This window comes from Rhineura floridana, chromosome 2 (genome assembly GCF_030035675.1).
Source record: "Rhineura floridana isolate rRhiFlo1 chromosome 2, rRhiFlo1.hap2, whole genome shotgun sequence".
NCBI lineage: Eukaryota > Metazoa > Chordata > Lepidosauria > Squamata > Rhineuridae > Rhineura > Rhineura floridana.
Window position 1 is genome coordinate 66,316,270 of NC_084481.1, and position 16,859 is coordinate 66,333,128.

The window sequence follows — 16,859 nt, forward strand, 5'->3', positions numbered from 1 at the left end:
ATGCTGCTCATACCGAATAGTTGTGTGATTGGACCTTAGTGTCTGTAGTTGCCATTGCCAATCTACCAGCATTAAGAACAGACACTGATGCAGCCATAGAACAGGTTAGTGCTGCATGGAGATGTGCTTTATCTCATAAAAGACTGATTTGGATCTGGCCACTGTCAGCAATCCTCCATGACATGAAAGCATTATCCAAGTGTTGATCCTTCTGTAATCAAATTGGAAGCATCCATGCACCAGAAGGAGACATTAGCAGACTCAGAGAGACCCAAGGTTTGCAGAATTTATTTTAAAAAGCAAATTGTTGGCTGACTATTGAGAGAGGGGAAAATGGAAAACCAAAGGATTGGGATAAAATGGACTATCTTGAAAGACAGCATAGCTGACTGGCACTTTAATCAGGAGTGCTTCACACTGTAATATTTTGTCACAGATGTCAGTTGTAGGTAGGGATGCCAGGTCTACAGATTTCGTCTGGAGACTCTGGTTTTTGGGGGTCCTCTCTGGGTCTCCAGGTGAGTCACCTTAATCTCCAGACTCTTAGCTTTTATTTAAAAAAGTAAGTTTCTAGGTGGACTGGTTCAAGAGATATACGCCAAAACGTCAAATGCCCCCGCAACTTGTTAGAAGTCAGCTGCTCTAATCCCCACCCTTTCAGATTTTTAGCCAATAAGTGAAGTCAGGGTTGTGATTGACAACAGATTTGCTGACCTCCAGGCAAGAACTAGTACCCATTGCACATCCTGACAACAGTTTCTTTTTCCTGTTTGTCTGCACATCAGAAGTTGAGTGAGTGTATAATATATTATACTTTTCTAATTATAAGGAGTCAAACAAGTTTAAATTTTACTGGGCTGTTGAAGAGGGCAGTTTATTTGTCTAATTCATAGCCTTTTTTGAAAACCTTCCCAATAGCTTTAATCCTATACTCACTTTTATGACAGTAAAGCTGCAATGCTAATCCCAGATACCTGGCAGTAATTCAGTAGGGCTTACTTTACAATAGACATGGTTAGGATTGTGCTGCAAATCAATGGGACTTTTTAGTGAACATAGCAAAAGATTGTGTTGTAAATCTTTATCTGCCCCGCCAATCCTTTTTTTTTAACACAACTAGGCAGGGCTTAGTTAGATTTATCATTAGAATTAGAATTTATTACCTGCCCTTCACCCAAGGTCAAGGCTTTTATTTCGTAGGAAACTAACACTATTTTTTTTAAAAAAAATGTTCTGCAATGACCAACTGGTTTTGATAATAAACTATTATATAGAGTGTATGTATTTTTACATCTCCAGTGTGTGTGTATATGGATTATTTCCAACAACCCTGTGAGGTATGGTTGGAAACCAAGGCAGCTCACAACAAGAAATAAAGCCATTTAAAATCTAATAACCACAAAAACAAGTATAAAACAGTTGCAAAACAGCTTAAAGTGCCATGGTTCTGAATTTTGGGTTGGGTGAGTGAAGTTCCTTATCATTTGAGGTTGTGGTCCTGTGCACGTTTCCCTGTTTGAATACACTGGGACTTGTGATTGTCTTTCGGCTTCCTGGCAGTTGTGCTGTGGGATGCCACAGGGTACCATCTTGTCCCCCATTCTGTTTAACATATATATGAAGTCCTTCGAAGCGGTCATCAGGAGATTTGGGTCAAGGTATCAGGAGAAAGCTGATGATACTCAGCTCTATTTCTCCACAACATCTGAATCAGGAGAGGCAGTGCAAGCCCCAGGCCGCTGCCTGGACTCAGTGGTGGGCTGGATGAGGGCCAATAAACTGTCTGAATCCTAGCAAAATGGAGGCGCCATGGGTTGGTGGTTCCCAAGTTCAGATAATTGGTCAGTTGCCTGCTTTGGATGGGGTCGTACTCCTTCTGAAAGAGTAGGTCCATAGTCTGGGGGTGCTCCAAGGTCCATCTTTGTCGCTGGAGGGCCAGGTGACTTCAGTGGCTAGGAGTGCCTTTTCAGAACTTTAGCTGGTAAGACAGCTGTGACGGTTGTCCATGCACTGGTAACCTCCAGGCTGGATTACTGTAATGGGCTCTATGTGGGGCTGCCCTTGAGGTTGGTCCAGAAGCTGCAGCTGATGCAAAATGTGGTGGCAAGACTGCTCACTGGGACAGAGTATCACCAACATATCTCCCCACTGCTGAAAGAATTGCACTGGCTGCCCATTTGCTACCAGGCCAAGTTCAAGGTTCTAGTTTTGGTGTACAAAGCCCTATACAGCTTGGGACCAGGATACCTGAAAGACTGTCTTGCCCCTTATATACCTAGTCGATCACTGTGCTCTGCAGGTGAGGGCCTCCTGCAGATACCATCTTATCAGGAGGTCCGTTCTGCACAACATAGGAAATGGACTTTTAGTGTGGTGGCACCTACCCTGTGGAACTCCCTACCCATAAATATTAGACAGGCACCATCTCTGTTATCTTTTCGGCGCCTACAGAAGACCTTCTTTCAACGAGACTTTTAAGTTGAGACCTTGTCCCAGTTTGCTTCTGTGTTGGAATTGCTTTTTAATATGCTTTGAAACTTTCTTTTTTAAACAATATGTTTTTAAACCTTTTTAAAAAATATCTTCAAAGCTTTTTTAAAAATGTTTTTAAAGTTGTTTCATTTTAATGTGTTTTAATGTCTGTTTTTATGATGTTTTAAAGTGTTTTTAGTGGTTTTGTTTGCCACCCTTGGCTCCTGCTGGGAGGGAGGGATATAAATCAAATAATAAATAAATAAATATTAAATCTCCAGAGTGTGTGTGCATATGGAATATTTTCAACAACCCTGTGAGGTAGGGTTGGAAACCAAGGCAGCTCACCTTAGTTGAATGTGATTTACATGAATGGTGTGGATCTGCCCTACATATGATGTGCAATCATTAGTGAATTGTAAAGAGCAATTTTAAAAGATAATTTTTAAACAGGAAGGGCTGTAGCTCAGTGGTAGGGCACATGCTTTGCATGCAAAGGTCCAAAATTCAATTTCTGGAAAAGACTATTGCTTGGAATCCTAGACAGCCAATGCTAGTCCATGTAATCAGTGCTGAGCTAGATAGTACCAAATGGTCCAAGTCAGTATAAGGCAGATTTCTTTGTTGCTAAAAATGGAAAAAGAGCCAAGGGTCACAGCAACTCTGAAATTTATGTATTTTACTTACTAAAAAGAAATGCCACAGCATCTGATTGTCCTGATGTGCAACCTATACTCTGGACAAGAGGCTACTGTAAGGACAGAATATGGAGAAACGACTGGTTCCCAATCAGAAAGGGTGTGAGACAGGGGTGTATTTTATCACCCTATTTATTTAATCTGTAAGCAGACCATATCATACGGAAAGCGGGATTGGACCAAGATGAAGGATGTGTGAAAATTGGAGGGAGAAATATCAATAAGTTATACAAATGATACCATACTACTAGGAGAAACTAGTAATGATTTGAAATGAATGCTGATGAAAGTTAAAAAGGAAAGCACAAAAGCAGGACTACAGCTAAACGTCAAAAAGATGACAACAGAAGATTTATGTAACTTTAAAGTTGACAATGAGGACATTGAACTTGTTAAGGTTATCAATACCTTGGCACAGTCATTAACGAAAATGGAGACAATAGTAGAGAAATCAGAAGAAGATCAGGACTGGGTAGGGTAGCTATGAGAGAACTTGAAAAGGTCCTCAAAAGCAAAGATGTATCACTGAACACTAAAGTCAGGATCATTCAGACCATGGTATTCCCAATCTCTATGTATGGATGTGAAATTTGGACAGTGAAAAAAGCGGGTAAGAGAAAAATCAGCTCATTTGAAATGTGGTGTTGGAGGAGAGCTTTGCAGATATCATGGACTGCGAAAAACACAAATATTTGGGTGTTAGAACAAATTAAACCAGAACTATCATTAGAGCGCTAAAAGTATGAAACTGAGGTTATTATACTTTGGACACATAATGCAAAGACACGATTCACTAAAGAAGACAATAATGCTGGGAAAAACAGAAGGGAGTAGAAAAAGAGGAAGATGGATTGATTCCATAAAGGAAACCACAGACCTGAACTTACAAGATCTGAACAGGGTGGTTTATAACAGATGCTATTGGAGGTCCCTGATTCATAGTGTCGCCATAAGTCATAATCGACGTGAAGGCACAAAACAACAAATTTTACTTACATTTATATACCACTTTATTGTAAAAAAGCTCAAAGCGGTTTACAGAAGGAATTAAAACAATATAATTATTGGGAAAACAGTTAAAAAGAGGTATTTAAAAACATTCAAAATAATAAACAATGAGTTAAAAGATAAAAAGCTTAATAGCTTCTACATGACTGGGTAGGCTTGCAAAAAAAAGTTTTTAGCAGGTGTTGAAAAGACTACAATGAAGGTGCCTACCTAATGTCAATAAGCAGGGAGTTCTAAAGTATAGGTGCTGCCACACTAAAGGAGTGATTTCTTAAAAGAGCAGAACAAGTACTATGTGGCACCCGTAACATGGAAAGCACACCTTGAAATTGGCCTGGTTGCAGATCGACAATCAGTGATTTCAGAGCAGAGATATTATGTGCTGACATGATTCACTCATGTCAGCAATCGTGCCGCAGCATTCTGCACTAACTGCAGTCTCTGGGTCAGCTTGTGCTGCATGGGATTTCTATGACCTTGGCTGACTGGGTGCCAGGATTTTTTGTTTTGTTTTGGTTAGAAACCCTAACTGGTTGTGGGATGCTGAGTTTTCTGCCTTACTCATAGGAATCTTGTTGTGGTTGGTGTGGTATTGTATTTAGGGAATCATCACTGGGTTTTTTTTTGTTTTTCTTTTCTATCTGCATTTTGTTTACCTCTGACCTCACTCCCTTACATCCATAAAAGCAATAACCAGGGTTCCATGTGCTCAGCTCAACCCCCTTAAACCCACTGATGATGCACCTTCTTAGTTGCATGATGGTTTGCTTCTTGTCCAATAGTGGGAAAAGAGAATTCACATACTGGGAAGTGTGGCTTCGGTTGCTGTTGTCCCTAAGCTACTGCCTGTGAAGGTAGACCAAACCATATGTGTTTTCCTCTCTTTCAATTATTACTCACTGAAATTGGGTTGGCTGTCAAAGTGAGTTTATAGCAGCCCACAGGATAGGGAGGAAACGGTAGAGAATCTTCTTAACTCTTAGTCATTTCCCAAACCTCTCTCTGCAGTGAAGGGTCAAGTCTGTAAAGAGGTTTGGAGCAGCCATGTTAAAAGTCAGGCAGGACATTCCAGGCAGGGGGTTGCCAACCCTGCTTTGATATTGATATCTTTGCAGAGGATTCCTAGCTAAGCCTTACCAACAGCACAATCCTAACCATATCTACTCAGAAAAAGTCCTATTGAGTTCTATGGGGCTCAGGCCCTTAGTAAGTGTGTGGAGAATTGCAGCCTTCAGGGTCATCCATCTTTACTCTTGAGTGCTCCCATCAAACATCTCCACAACACTAGGCTCCCTTCTTCCTATAATGTCTTTCTGGTGACTAGCCTGGCCTGAGGGCACTTAAACCCTTCCTGCCAGAAGCAAGTAAGCTAGATTAAATGTTCCCTACCCAGGCTCCCTAAACAGGTGAGAAGGAATGATCACTTCAGATGGACCTGGAAATATCCTCATTTAGCAAAGATTTCTATCTTAATTTCCAATCGGAGAATTGTTGAGTGGTGTGCTCCAAGCAATTGTGGTTGATCATTAATATATCATGCTTAACGACATCACCAGGGCCCCACCCCCATGACATTTCAGGGGTTGGGATGCTTCTGACCTGGCAACCCTAGTTGTAGGATACTAATTTGGACTTAGCTGGTCCCTGTTAGGGCTGTTCTAATTTCATGTGGTCACAAAAATGAAACAAATGGATATTGTTTTTTTCTCTAGTGTGTATTAAGTGGATCCACAACCACATTATTCAGTTCTCCATCTCTATTGTATTTGAGCAGTGACTTTCATTAAATCTGGATTCATAGTTTTGTTAATTTTTTATATGAATCAAGCACTGAATGCATAAGTGTTGTATCTAAGAGGAAAAAATTGAAAATACCCAATTTATGATTAGAAGTATGGAATGAGATAAAATATCTAAAATGACAATCAATTAAAATCTTGTTAAGGAATAGATTTTGAAAGTCTAAACTTTGGGAAATGTAATAAGGACAATACTTTACTTCTGGAATAAAAATTAGGGTAGTGATCAAAGTCAAAATATATACACCTTAAAGTCAACCTTTCATTTCTGTTGGAGATTTAAACATGCACAGATTTCTAGTCTATCAATATTACTTTGAAATGCTTAACTTTGGCTGGATTACACACTAGATTTTATAACAATGAAATGTTTTTCTGCTACATTAATTAATAGCCAGTCTAACTACTATTAGTCAGACCATTTGCAATTGCTGCCAAGAATAAAGTTTTTTCTAAACACCTATTCTTTCAGTCACCTTTAGTTGAAAACTAATGTATTCCATGTCCCTCTGAAACAGATTTTTCTTACCTTTAGTTAACAAATAATGTTGTTTCTTATGGATTCATTCGCTTTTTCCCTTTCCACCAAAGTCCAACTTGCCCCACACCTTTCTCTCACCATATATGATCTCTTCTGTTTGCTTTTTCTTTCTACTTTTTGGACTCTGATCTCTCTCCACCACTACCACCCCCGCTTCAGTATAGGACTCCAGGACACTTGTCAACAGTCCTGTTCCTACGTCACACAGTACCACAAACCTAAGCATTTAAAAGCAATTTAATCCTGTTTCTCCTAATTCTCTTTTTAATGCCATCTTTGATTAATATTTACACCCACTTGTCCTTATTCTTAATGTTCTCTTCGTCCTCAGCTGTTTAAATTTCATACAACTTTTCTCCTAGTTTTTATCACCTTCTACATCTCCTTCATTTTTAGATAATGATTCACAGAGACTCACCACTGCCTTTGACAATCTTTATTTTTAACACAAGAAATGTCATCTAAATTGAACAAGCCAGGAAAAATCTATTCTATTATTCTACCAGCATAAATGTCTATCATATTATATATCAATGCTACCTTAAACAATCAAAGAGCAATGGCATAGTTTTTGCGTCTCTGTGGAATATATCACACTGCAGAATGAAATATTTAAAAAGGCTTGCTGGGTGCACCAATAAAATAGCTAGAATAAAGTAAAGTGATGCAGATTCATGTAAGATATCATACAAAGAGACAATGCTAAAGCTTTAAGTGATATTCTGCAAAGAAGAAGAAAAAACCACAGCTTCATGTGGTTATTCATGTTTGCTCAAGATCCACTGAGTTCATTGGGGCTTGTCCCTAAGTGTGTAAACTTCTTGGCTGCAAGTTTGACTGAACCCTGAGATTTGCTTCAAAAAAGATGTGCTCATGATCAGAGATGTCAGTGAGCATTCATAAATGTATTACTGATGCCATGCCTACTGATTGCAAAATCAGCCATTCAGCAAACATCTAATTGTGTAATTAAGTAAGTTATGCAATATGGTGTTTGCATTTGGAGTAACAGACTCTGGCATGGTGGAGGGAATAAGAAAGAGCTGAGTTACTGACAATTTATGCATCCAGTTGACTTTATCAAAAACTACAACATTAAAAGTTGAGCACTCAAATTCTGTCTCTGGCTTAGAACTAAAATAGAATTTGGGAAATTTTAAAATTTGACAAATTCCACTTCGTCATAATAATTCTTAATTTTAAAATTTGACTTCACAGCTAACTGAAAGTGATTGAATGACTGACTTCAGAATTCAAACCTTAACATTTTTTGTCATCCTTTGTTTTTCCTCAGGTGACAAAATATCAGCGCTATATAAGCTGTCGACTTTAAAATACTATTAGAGTTCAAATACTAAATACCACTAGAAGTCAACATGTCAAATAAACAAATTAAACTGTGTGTCAAGTTAGAGCTTGTCTAGAACTCTGTTTTAAGGAGGTGGAGTGTGGAGGAGGAGAAATCAGACTTCTCAATAACATAGTAAATTAGAATATTTATTTACAATGACAGCCTTGCAATTAGCCACTCGGAGGACCAGCAATCTACAAGATCCCACTGCTCCAGCTGCCACGTTATGCATGAAGGGATGTGGATGGGCTGGTGTGGCTTTTTGTGGAGAGGTTGATGTGTTTTTTAATGCTTCTATGCAAAATTAAGATACAGTATTAAACTTTTTTTCTGGATAAACTTGTGACTGGAATGAACAAGGATTTAGATTAAACATGTTTCTGCATGCTTATCTATGTTGCTTTTCACATACATACCAGAATAGCTCAAATGAAAGGATAATTAAACAAAAAGCAAGGTTGCAATGCAATACACACTTACCTGGGAGGAAACCCCACTGAACCCAATGGAGCTGAGTAGACATGTATAAGTAAATAAGTAAACCAGATCTGTAGCCGAAGGGGGGGGGTAAATAGGGGTGCCACCACCACCAGAGCTGTGTTCCCCTCCCTGAGACTTTTGGGGAAAACTCTTCTTTTTAATTTGTGGCATGACAGACAGTGACAATCTCCAATTAAAGAATTATAGCTTGTTTTAAGGGTTCCTGCTGGGAGAAAGGGTGGGATATAAATATTGCTGTGTACACTGCAGTTAGCTAACTGGCTGGCTGGACACCTAAGCTGTAACTCAGGCCTAAATTCTGATTTTTCGCAATATGTGCAGTTCAGCATGAGGCCTTTTCAGGGTTTCTGGACAGAAAAATCGACGCAGCAACTAGAAAAAAAAATTCCACAATTAGTTTCCAGATGCTTAATTCATCCTTTGTATAGCAACCACTTCAAAGGTTTTCCCTTGATCGTCCAACAGGAAGGAAAATCTAAAGTCCAGAAACAAGACTAGACATAGGGACTCTCAAGGAAGAGTTAACAAACACACCCTTTAGTATATATTCTCTGTTTGCCCTTACCTAAACATGTAGTATGGACAAATTTGTTTTTCAGGTAGAATGTAAACCTAAGATACCTAATGCAGCATTAAAACCAAGCTCAGGAGGTCACTGTCTTTACTGAAGTAGTTCAGTTCATGAAGAAACAGAACACAGGGATGGACCGCAGGTGAACAGGGACTGTACCTATAGGCAAAGTCTAGATTTGAGTCTGATATTCCTGGGGATGTCTCAAAAAATGGTGAGACAATTCAACAAATTAACCTTCATTCATATAAGTTAACACACTGTTTGGATGGAAGAGGTGATTACCTTTCCCTTCCTCTGACCAGGCCTCACATCCTCTCCACCTCTTGCACCCAAATGCCCCACCTAACAAGGAAGGCTGGCTACAGGGCTGAAGTAAATAGCAGAGCAGCGGAGAGCTTAGCAGTCAGCATACCCCAATATTTGTTCGAAGACAAATTCTGCCAAACACTGCCCCTCCAAGAAATTCCTGAGTTGTGTGGGAGATAACTTTCTCCTATAAAAACTGGAGGAAGCAACTAGAGGATCAGCAATCCTTGATTCTAACCAATAGAGATGACTTGGTAAATAAAACAGCAGTTACAGGAACTCTGGGGAAAAGTGACCACTCTGTACTTGATTTCAAAGGAAGCAAAAGCTGAGAGTAGCTGAGAGTAGAACTACAGACCAGTCAGGCTGACATCGATCCCTGGGAAAAATTCTGGAGCACATTGTTACCGGCAAGACTACCCCCTTGCCATTGTATGCATAGGGTCAAGGGTTCTTGCTTTCTCCCTTCCACTGTATTTTATTTATTTATTTATTTATTTATTTATTTATTTATTTATTTATTTATTTATTTATTATTTGATTTATATCCCGCCCTTCTACCCAGCAGGAGCCCAGGGCAGCAAACAAAAGCACTAAAAACACTTTAAAACATCATAAAAACAGACTTTAAAATATATTAAAACAAAATATCTTTAAAAAACATTTTTAAAAGCTTTCAAGACATCTTTAAAAAAAGGTTGAAAACATATTGTTTTAAAAAAAGGTTTAAAAACATATTAAAAAGTAATTCCACAATTGTATCTACACAAAGTCCTTGTATGTCAAATGTTAGATCACCTAAGCTCACAGGTTATCAATAGTAGTTGTCTAGTGTAGGCAGAGGATAGAATAGAGGGGACTCCACTCAAGAATTCTTCAGTCTTGGGAGGTACCAGAAATTTTCTGTTTGAGATTCAGACTTTAGACAGCAGAACAGTCTTTATAGTATATGCTATTTATTCACATATTGCACACTACAACTAACAAAATGCATTCAAGGTGGCCTTAGCCATTATTGCAGAAACAGAAAACAGGAAAATAGAAATGTATATATCTGCACAAAAGACATTGCTGGATATCCATTTAACATCAAAGGCCAGTGTGGTGTAGTGGTTAAGGTGTTGGACTAAGACCTGGGAGACCAGGGTTCAAATCCCCATACAGCCATGAAGCTTCCTGGGTGACCTTGGGCCAGTCACTGCCTCTCAGCCTCAGAGGAAGGCAATGAAAACCGCTTACCATGAAAACCCTATTCATAGGGTCGCCATAAGTTGGAATTGACTTGAAGGCTGTCCATCTATCCATCATAAAACACTGAAGGCACATCTTAATTAAAACAAGTAACAATAGGTGAAGGACTAAGTTTAAATCATATCACAGAGCCAAAATACAAAGTACATAGGAATACATATCATGAGACATCACCCATCAGATGTTATGGATGGAATAGATGGATGGTTCTCCAGCTTTCTTTGACCCCCTCCCCACTATAGCAGAGCTGAGGGGGTCCTGAGTGCTATGAATCTTGGCTTTTTATAAGCTTTTTCTATGAGAAGGTGTGCTCCCATGGTTTTTTCTCATGAATTCATTCCATCAGATATGTCATAAACATTCTCACAGGACAGTCTTACAAACAAACATCTCAGAGATTTATATCAATTCATAGATGAATTGACCACGTTACTGCAGCCATTCAGAAAATCCTACTAAGATATTTCCTGTTCTCATCACTGTTTCTGTTATAACACAGACTTGTTTATTTTGAATCTACTATCTTAGCTGTACACCCAGACCCCCTAGAGGGGGAGAAATGGCTACAGAAATGTCTTTTAAAAATGCTTTTCCTCTGAAAGGGGGCAATTTCACTGTTTGGCTCTTGTACCTATAGCAAACTTTATGTTGTTGTTCTTATGTACCTTCAAGTCTGTTTCGACTTATGGCGACCCTATGAATCAGTGACCACAAATAGCATCTGTTATAAATCATTCTGTTCAGATCTTGTAAGTTCAGGTCTGTGACTTCCTTTATGGAATCAATCCATCTCTTGTTTGGCCTTCCTCTTTTTCTACTCCCTTCTGTTTTTCACAGCATTATTGTCTTTTCTAGTGAATCATGTCTTCTCATTATGTCTCCAAAGTATGATAACCTCAGTTTCATCATTTTGATAATGATAATTTGATAATGATAGTTCTGATTTAATTTGTTCTAACACCCAATTATTTTTGTCTTTTTCCTAGTCCATGCTACCCACAAAGCTCTCCTCCAACACATTTCCAATGAGTTGATTTTTCTCTTATCCACTTTTTTCACATCCATATATATAGATCGGGAATACCATGGTCTGAATGATCCTGACTTTAGTGTTCAGTGATACATCTTTGCATTTGAGGACCTTTTCGAGTTCTCTCACAGCTGCCCTCCCCAGTCCTAGACTTCTAATATCTTATTGTCTCCATTTTGGTTAATGACTGTGCCAAGGTATTGACAATCCTTGACAAGTTCAATGTCCTCATTGTCAACTTTATTTATTTATTTTATTTATTTATTTAGTCCATTTATATACTGCTTATATTTAAAGAAACCTCTAAGCGTACAAGTCAAAACATCTTAAAGCAGCAACTGCAAAAAACAATGAATAAAACATAGTTAACTGAAGAAAACATCCTCTTTAGTATCAATGTAATATAAACATTGCATATAAAATTAAGTACAAGAAATACAAGAAAAAATGATAATATACATAATAAACAAAACAGAATATTCCCTTCATTTCAAGGAAAAACAAACATGTTAAAACAAGCCCATTGACAAATGACGCTCCGCTCGCCTCGCAGCTGACGAGCGGGGCATGATTGCAGGTGGGGGTGAAGATGCTGCCTCCATCCTTTAATGGGGCAACGTCGCGCGTCGCACCTGTGACGTGAGCGGTGTAGTGGTTGGGGTGTTTGGACTTCGACCTGGGAGACCAGGGTTCGGATCCCCACCGACAGCTGTAGGCTCGGAATAAATTACGAGAGAGAAGGTGGCACAAGCCTTTGGATGTGAGTTCTATTTGGTTAGGCTTATATTAGGTCCAAGGTACTTTGTTTTATTAATTTTATTACATGGTGGCTTAAATGACAGTGATCCTTTTCAAGTGTCAGTTACACATTCCTTGTTAATTTTGCGGCAGAGCTGGCATTTATTTGAATTTGGTCCCCAGAACTTGGGCTCATGTCAACAACAAAGCTTATGGCATTAATTATATTTAAGGAAGGACATGCAAATTTCTGCAGGGATTTGAAGATCTAACAGAAGATACTGTGGCTGGAGCAGTAGACAGGAATAAAGAGGAAAAGACAGGATACTTATCAGGTTCTTATCCTCATTTCCAGGATCTTAGACTTTCTGAAACATGCGCTACCTTGACAGAATCTTAAAAGCTCTTTTGATACGGAGGCTGCATTTTAGGATCCAGGCAGACTCTTCACCCCTTCCTGATAATTTCACAACAACAAAACCTTTCTTTGTGGGATTTCTGATAACAATTACTTGATGTCATACATAACATGCAACCCTTACATGGATACTTATATTCGATTGGCGTTTGACACACGCTAAGAGAAAGCTGCGGCAGTGGGGACCAATGCTGGGATAAAGGGCTATCCTTAGTCTCTGTGATTTAGCAGAACTGGGTGAGCTGCAATGAACTAATAGTGGGTAAAGTGTACTTACTCATAAATGATTTCCTTCCTTTTTGCTGACGGATATGTGCAACAGGGAGATAGGAGGCAGGAGGCCTTCAAAAGGGTAAGCAGAAGCCACCGGCTGCTTAGGGACAGGTGTCCCTCCCCAGTTAGACTCAAGGTACTATGAACTTTGTTTGCAGGCTACCCGGTTTAAAGGGAGGTTTGTTATGTTATGGTGTTTGCCTTTTGTTTCCCAATCTCATACTCCAACTCCCGGCTGGCCTTCATGGCCTCCAACTCCCGGCTGGCCCTCATGGCCTACAATCTTCACCCCGTTTAGTTATGGCAATAACCGCTGTGGTCAGAATGTACAGAAGTACATTGGTCAGGTTTCTTGGCCCCTTCCTGGATGCCCCAGTCAGTGTAGGGCCCTAAGATGTAGTGGGCAAATTACACCTGATTCAGGCCAGTAAATAAAAGGGGCAGGCAGTGAGGGGTTCACACTAGTTAGTCTAGTGAGCTGCACTTCATCAACATAGTGCACGCATATGCCTTATGCATTTTAAGTGGCAGAACATTACCTACGGAATGCTATAATTCTCGGATGGAGTGCTTCAGAGCCTTCTGTGAGGGGGCAGTCAGGAGACAAGTGGGCTCCTAAGCAGTGAGGCACTATCTGTTTGAGTGGCTGTTCATAGGTATGGCAGCTTTTGGGAGGCATGTTAGCATCTGAGGTTTCAGCTTATAGTATGAAGGATCCTGCCCCTGTGTTCACATTTCTGTAACAAGATTGACTCTGGCCCAAGGCTGAAAGCTGCACAGGGGCAAGCTTGAACTGTCCCAGATCAGCTCCTGGATTGGGACCATGAACTGTTTCCTTTCGGCCCTCTTGATGTTAGGGGTCTTTTACGTGGTTATTATGCCATGATGGGGCTTGAACACCCATACTACGAATTCAGGGTTATGGCTGCCTTATGCACCGACCTGGCTGTGTGGTTCTCTTTCCTGCGGTTGCAAGCCTGGATTCGGGGAGGGGTTTAACTATGAATTTTACCTTTCATTAACTCTTTTCCGGGGTGTTGGAAGGCGACTTATGGACAGAAGGTGCTCATGGCATTGGGTTGGGTCTCATAACTCTTTTATATTTAGGAACACCAGGGTTCATGGCCCTTGTCTGTTCCATTGTTCTGGGAGAGGCTTAAGCAGGGAGTTGGAGAAGGCCATAAGCCTATCTATTGCCCTAGTGTGATCACCAGCTATCAGAATGCAGAACAGGGCAGCAGGGGCAGTGCGAGGGAGGGCTAATCCTGTGAGCTGCGTGCTGGAATTCCCTTGGGTTCAATGGATTCCATTGCCCCCAGCATGCTCGCCAGCTTCCAGAGAACAGGTATTCAGGAATTCTGGGCCGGCAAGGGCTATATCCCAGAGTGGCCTTCTCCAGTGAGTCACCTGCTGACATTCCTGGCAGACGAGACGGCAGGAGAAGGGGCATGGCAGGGTGAGCACTTCGAGGTAAGCTGGCGGGACCTTCCTTCTTAGCCAGGTTGGTGGTTTTTCCCTATCCCCATTGCCCTTTCGCGCTAGTCATTTTATGGGCGTAGTGGACCAGTGGGAAACGGTCTGTTCCTTCAGTTAAGACCCAAGCTATTCCAGGCAGTGGCACTTACACTGTTTTTTTGGAGCTTTCAGGAGAGGAGAGGTGGTGGCTGGCTCTATGCGAGGCCTCTCTCGACATGCCCTCCAGTTTTGATGTTTCCATGGAGGGGGGTTATGCTTGCTTAACTCTGAGGATCTAGAACGGACCAGAGGTGTAAGGGAAGGCACGTACGGTTGGCTCGGCCTCTGTGTCCAACCTCTGCCGAGGGATATTTATTCACCCATGTTAATCTGGACCCCCTATCTATAGGCCATATATGCCTATCTGGATCAACAATACCAGTTTTGGCGTTAACAAAATGAGCATTACAGGGGCTGGGGTATAACCCCTTACAGTCTGGAACCTATTCAATTCAAATGGGAGCTGTTTCTACGGCAGCAGGTTTTTGGTTTCCCCCAGGCACTAGTACAGGACGTGGGACTTTGGTCCTCTGATGCGTATAAGGGCTATATTCCCCCCCTTTTAGAGGACAAAGGAATGTAACAGCCTCACAATCTTCATTGTTTTGACAGGTTGCTGGATGGGGGATAGAGCAGACGCACATCCTAATATGCGGCCACAGCATGGTCTTCCAGGCACCCTGGAGGGTAGCGAAGTCGAGCATGGGCTCGCAGTTGGGCCTCAATAGAGGGGCTGTTGTACAGTGGCTTGACTGGCAAGGAATGCATTGGGAGTGGCTCCTACCTGCTCTGTTCCAGCACGGTGTGGTGCGGATATTTCCGCAGGCGATGGTCAACCACCTCGGTGGTAATGACCGCGGTGTGAAGCAGGGCAAGGCCCCCAGCGTACAGGCATGTAAGGACATGCAAGCGATAAAGCAGCGTTGGCCTTTGGTCCATCTGATGCGGTCAGACATGGTGTGGCATATGGCATCCAGCTGGAATTGATCGCGCACGGAAGAAGGTCAACCGGCGAATTCAGTTGGCTCTTCTTGGGCATGGGGGGGTTGGCCATTTCGCATCCCCACATTCAGCACTGGAAGGGTGAACTGTACAGGGCTGATGGCGTTCACCTGTCTCACGCAGGTAACGACTTATTTTGGGTGACCTGCAGGGGTGTCTGCGAGAGGTGTTTCTCGGCAGTGAGGTAAAGGGGGACTAAATAGAGATTTGTCCCCCTTTTGTGGTGGGAAGGTGCGGGAAGGGAAATAGGTAAGGACAGCTAGGTGGCCCCCTTAGGCACCTTTGGAGGTGATTGGCGGTTCCAGAGGCCTGTCTCTCAGCGCTTTACGGCTCAAGGGCAGGATATGGGCTGCTTCTGGGGCCAACTTATCCTCATCTACCCAGGGGTTATACGGCCCCGGGTGGGGATGATGTGGGAAGGCCCCCCTACTCACCTGCAAGGTGTGGCTGGGGTAAAAGGTAAGCAGATGGGCTTGCCCTTGCCCCAGCAGGGGCTGGTTGCCCGAGAGCTGTGTGGCAAGCTACTTGCTTATAGACAGTTCCCGCACCTAGGTTTCCCTCTGCAGGTCACTTTAAATTGGGTTTTTGTTTACTACGATTTAAGTAAAGTGGCCCTTGTTCAACCCAAGCTGACGTCTCTGTGTTTTATTTCACCCCTCAACTGCAAGCCCTCTTTGACTATGATTCTGTAGCAAGTTATAGATCCGCCTGATAGTTGTTCCATCCAACCCACATTCAGTTAGCTTGCCTATCAGAATATCATGTGGCATTCTGTCAAAAGCTTTGCTGAAGTTGAGATATATTATGTTCACAGCATTCCCACAGTCCACTAGGGAGGTTATCTGATCAAAAAATGAGATAAGATTAGTCTGGCAGCATTTGTTCTTCATAAATCCACGTTGGCTTCTAGTAATCACTGCATTGTTTTCAAGGTGCTTACAGACTGACCGCTTTATAATCTTGTAATGGGAAGACCCATATAATGGCTTAAAGAATGCATATAATGTGCTAAAGTCATATACACATGATTTGATTTGTTTAGAAAATGCTTAAGCCTTATTGACCTAGTGTATGGAGCAAGAAATGCCAGATGTCCAAGCTGGATTTAGAAAGGGAAGAGGTACCAGACACCATATCTCAAACGTACGTTGGATAATGGAATATGACCAAGGAATTTCAGAACAAGAACAGAAAAATAGGTATGTTTTAATTTTTGTACATTGTTTTCCAAGGTACTGTGTCACCTACCTACTAAAGGAGAAGAGCAAAATGCATGGAATGCTGAAGAAATACATCTCAATGGTGAGCACGAAGTTTGATAGAAAACCAAAAGCTCTACAAACAGATAATGGTGGTGAGTTTATATCACAACAAACACACAA

At 41.3% G+C, this 16,859-nt stretch overlaps 1 protein-coding gene across 5 annotated transcripts in view; it reads right to left on the reverse strand.

Annotated features, from left to right (window-relative positions):
* KYNU (kynureninase) overlaps positions 1 to 13,080 on the reverse strand; it is a 191,134-nt gene extending 178,054 nt beyond the window's left edge. For 2 of the 5 annotated variants that reach the window (XM_061608873.1, XM_061608870.1), the window contains exon 1: positions 6,507 to 6,629. The gene's annotated coding sequence lies outside the window, so the exon portion shown is untranslated. Of the gene's footprint in view, positions 1 to 5,078; positions 5,200 to 6,506; positions 6,633 to 12,964 lie in introns of those variants that run through there. The other 3 variants (XM_061608872.1, XM_061608871.1, XM_061608874.1) reach the window with 3 other exon arrangements.
* Between the last annotated feature and the right edge of the window lie 3,779 nt (positions 13,081 to 16,859).